Source organism: Triticum urartu, chromosome 4 (genome assembly GCF_003073215.2).
Source record: "Triticum urartu cultivar G1812 chromosome 4, Tu2.1, whole genome shotgun sequence".
NCBI lineage: Eukaryota > Viridiplantae > Streptophyta > Magnoliopsida > Poales > Poaceae > Triticum > Triticum urartu.
Genome location: NC_053025.1, coordinates 75299711 through 75304851, shown reverse-complemented (window position 1 = coordinate 75304851; position 5141 = coordinate 75299711).

Genomic DNA, 5141 nt, shown 5'->3' with positions numbered 1-5141 from the left:
AGGTGTATCTGCGAGCCACTCCACTCAACGGAACCAAGCATTTCCATGTCAAAGGGAAGCTCACGTCAAGATTTATTGACCCCCTTCAAGATCACTGCAAGACGACGAGAAGACCGTTGCCAAGTGGAGTTTCCACCTGAGTTATCCTACGTGCAGAACGATTTCCATGCGACACAACTCCGGAAGTGTTTCCGACTTCCTAACTAGACCGATCTCTACAAGGACATCGATCACCGAGCCATCGACCCCCAGCCCAACCTGACCAACACGAGAGACCCCTTAGCAACCTGGATTAAGCAGGATGTCATACATGAAGCCACACCATCAAGTACTTCAAAGTTCAATGGAGCACCACTCGGAAGTAGAAGCAGTATGAGGACGTGAAGACTACCCCAGATCTAAGTTTCTGAATTCATTTCCGCGCCTAGTTTGGGAATCTCGAGGACGAGATTCTTGTAAGGGGGGTAGGTCTGTCACACCTTGATTTTCATGCCACAACACTTAAGCTAATAAATCATGATAAAATGTGGTTTGACAAAAACTTTTGAGTGTTTTGGACTTTGCTTGATTGGATTTCTGTTTGTTGTTTGAAAGTGCTCTAAAAATCAAATAAATCCTCCAACTCCTATACTCCATCTCCTTGATCCAAAACTTTGCCCAATGATCATGCCATGTGTATAGGTCAGAATAGTATTTTATTGTAAAAATAATTTGGACAAAAGTATTTTCAAAATTAGATTTTCCAAAACCCCCTGACTTTAGGCTTGAACTACAAGTACCTAAGTTGGGATGTCAAAAATGTTTCAAAAATTATATTTGATCCTATTAGCCACAGGACACCCCAAAACCAAAAAAAATATTATTTTAAAAGTTATTTTGCTATTTTATTTAAAGGTTATTTCTTTTGGATAGAAATGGTCTTTAATAGGTTAAAATTATTTTAATGTTTAGAAAATATTTGAGAAAATTTAGGGAAGCTGAGTGGACATATATTGTCCATATATATGAGTTTCAACACATGCTCATGACCAAAATATTTATCAATTCCCTCAAAACCCTTTGTGGATATTTCAAGCTTTTGAAATCTTTGCAAAGGAAATATTCTCCATTAAATCGAGGAAAATTCTACCATGTCAGAAATGTCCTACTTGATTATACTGCCAAATATCATGTCATGGAGAACAGTATAACCCCATGAAACCCTCTCAAAACAATATCTGTCATTTTCCAAGTTTGAACTACTTTGCACTACGAAACATGTACAAATGCTCCCAAACTTGGTAAACATTCTCAAATGGTCTAATTATTCATCTAGACCAAATGGCACAAGTTGGAGAACAAGATAAGTTGATCAAAGTGCCCCATACCCCTCTCGGTCCAGAACCAAATTTGAGCAACTCTGCATTGCCAAGTGTATCCTTTTAATCTCAATTTTTGTGGACATGTTTAAATCCTCAAATGATGACACTATGCCAAGTGGTGAATCAAGGAGAAAATATTTGCATGACTAAATCTTGGAAAACCCATTTTTGTTGATTTCTAGGGTTTACAAAAGTTGTATTGGCAACTTTCTCTTTTTGGTCTCAAATTTTGTAGACACTGCTATTTTGTGGTGCCACTCAGTCCTGTTAATTCTCATGTCAAGTGGAACTCATTTGCTTGCCCAAAACTCTATCAAACACCATCTGGCATTTTGGCAAAAGCATCATTTTGACCATGTTTTACTCTTCTCCTTTGCTTCAAATTTTTACCACAGGCCATACTAACCCTCTTCTACCTCCAGTAAATCCCACTCATCTAGGGCTCAATTATTTGGGGGTGAAAACCCCATTCTTGCCCTATGGACAGCCCCAATTCACCTCTATCTCAACCCCTCTCTCATTCCAGAAGCTCTCCAGAGCATCCTATGCCTTCCCCCTATTGTTTACTCCTCCCTAGCACTACCAGACATCAGTGGCCGCGCCCACGGCCCCTAAACAATCCCTATGCCAGCCATAGACACGCTCTGGACCGCGCTACAGTGCACTGGAGCATTGTAGCCGCCCTCTGCCCGATGACCCGGACGACCTCGAGCCTTCACCTCGCGCCAGTCAAGGTGCCTTGACGTCCGCAACACGCCACCACGCAGGCCCCATCCTATCTCCCTTTCTCTCACCTCCAGCAGCGCGTGCGTAGAGCTGCCCGGCGCGCCTATGCGTGCGCGAGCCCGTGGCTCCACCCGGAGCTCGCCCCACTCTCTCTCTCTCCCTTCCCTACACCAAGAACAACCCCCACGAGCGCCGCAGACAGCACGGAGCCTCCTACCGTGGCCACCACGGCCATTTCCGCAGGCGCCCGTAGGCCGCGTCCACGGTGAGTCGTGGCCTCGCCATATAAGGTCACCCACAACCTCCCTTTGGATCCCCTTTGCTCTCTCTCCCTCCAAGTGACACCCTGGACCAAGCTAACCCTTTCCCCGTGCCCTCCATCCATCGCAATGGCCGGAGTGCCACCGTCAGCCTCCACCTAAATTCAAGCTATCCCGAGCCTCTCTTCCCTCCCTAGCCACTCCAGCCCCCTCTAACCACCACCACAGACTCGCCCGTGCTCCATTTCCTCCTCCCCCGTGCTTGCCTCACCGTAACGAACCTCATTGTCGGCCTCTTCCTCCACGATCGACGAGGCACCCACGTCATACCACTCCAGGGCCGATGGAGTACGTCGTTGGATGCGGCGTGGTCTCCTGAGCAAGCTGGTGGACGGATCGTCACCGGAGACGCTATGTAGCCCTTGCAATCGTCGTCGGGAGCCGCTCCTCCCCGCGGCCGGAGCACGCACGGGAGGTTGAAAATAGCCTACCGCTGGGCCACGCGCGTCAGCGACCCAGTGGGCGGGCCCATCCGTTCAAGTGGAATCGGCTTCCACTGGATCCGCCCTGCCCGCGCGAAGGTGCACTTCAGGAAGCCGCCTCCGACGTCAGCCCCCTCAGCGCGCGCGGCCGAGCCGCTTGGCTGGCCCACTACTTATCTCTCGCCTAGCGCGCGCTATCGCCTGCCAGATCCAGCCCATTTTGGTAATTTCTTTTCCTTTTCTTTTTCTATAGAGATTTAAAAATCCATAAACAATTCAAATGGACTCCAAATTTGATGATTCAAATCTCTAGTGACTCCATAAATCATGCCCTACCTCATGCTCCAATTTCCACATATTCCCAGAAAATTTTCTACTCACAAATATTTATCAAATCCTAAATTTCCATTTCTATGATGATCTTTAGAAAATCACAGAGAGCTCACAATTGATCCAAATGCCATGATTCAAATTTTTGGGTACTTCCAAGTTCCTAACTTAGTTTTTGAACATTTTGTTCCTTATGCTTTCTGTGCAACACCAAATATTTGTCCATTTCTTCATATATGGCCAACTTTGCAAATTCCTAAGAAATCCATTTCAACTCCAAATCCAGTGAAGCCAACTCCTAGGTGCTTCCAAATTCATTCTTTGTTAAATGGGTGCATTTGTTCATTTTTCAAAATAATGTTTCTGATGACTTATTGCAAATCCATTAATTTCATGATTCCATCATATCGAAATGTTTAGAAATATCCTCTGATCCAATCCCAATGAAACCACCTTGGTTATTTTTCAAATAACCCGAGATGTCCTAGAAAATTCTAAATCACATTTTTAGAGCACTTTTATGTTTGGCTTGTTGTTTTGCTTATTGTGTTTGTTTCCGACGATAGTTGACGAAGTAGATGGAATACTTGGAGTTAGGCCAGAGATATTTGAAGACCTCGAAGACTTTGTTAAAACAGGCAAGCAGCCCTTTGACCATGATGAACCATTTTACATGATAATAGCATATTCGTTGTTTCATCAAGTGCATGATATATCTTGAATGGCAACCCTGCTAGGCTTGCCTCCGTTGCATACCCTGTTGATACATGCATTGTTCATGACTCTATCCTTGTTCAGAATTGTGTTGATGGGATGTAGAAATATGCTATAGTAGCTGGCTATGCAAAATGGGTCAGGGTTATGCATGGAAAGAAACAAGTGTAGTTTGACATACTTGCAAATAGCCCAAGTGGGTGCCACTAATGCCCTTGGGAGATGATGATGAACTAGGTCACTGCTTGGTGGAGAAGTAGTGTACCGAGGCTTGATGAAAGTGTTGTTTACAGTGATGGATTAGATTTAAGATTGTCTACCGTACCAACCAAACATGTACAACCACACTAACCCTTATGGGACGGGGTATTATTGATTACCTAGTTCGTGTTAGCATGGATGCCCACATTACTAGTGACGGGAGTGGCGTGGTCACTCTCGGGACGGAGTCGTGCTTGGATAGGAGGCCATGACTGTTTTCACAGGGCACCGGACACACCGTTGGTACCCCGTGCTCATGTTGTTTGATAGATATGTGATCGTGGCTCCACTGAACTAAACAATGACTATGGGACGAGGGCTGTTGCCAATCGAGTGGACTGTATGTTAGTCGCGGATAGGGAAAGGTAGTGATCGGGTGCTTACCCCGGGGACTTGAGGTATAGCGGGTCGTGGATGACACGAAAGCTTCTCGGATCTTGTGGGTAAATTGTGCAACCTCTGCAGAGTGTCAAACTATTCGAATAGCCATGTCCATGGTCAAGGACAGTTGGGTGGTGCTGCTTAGACTATGTCCATATGTTTCTGAAAAACAACACGGTTTGGAAATCTTGTTGATATGATTCATGAGGAAGTCACGATGAGCTTGAGCATGATTTGTTCATAACTCTTTCTCAATGTTGATGTTTGTAACCTCCTGATACTTGTTGCAGATGCATTCATGTCCTTGATAAATGATGATCATACTTGCATGAGAAATACTAGCTTTCCGCAAAAATGCCAATTTAGCAGTAAAGCCTTGCATAATTATTCTGTTATCACTCTTGGGTTGCTTGCGAGTACATTCAAACGTACTCACTGGCTTGTCCCTAGCTATTTACTTGGCCAGGCTTGGAAGAACAGGAATAAGATGACGAGTTCTTTGGTGACGATCATGTGCGAGCTAGGACGCTTTCCCAGTCAGAATGCCTGTAGGGTTAAGGCAGATGGCATGGGTCCAAGTTGTCGATGAATATTTCCGCTGCCATGTTATACTCAAGACTTGACCA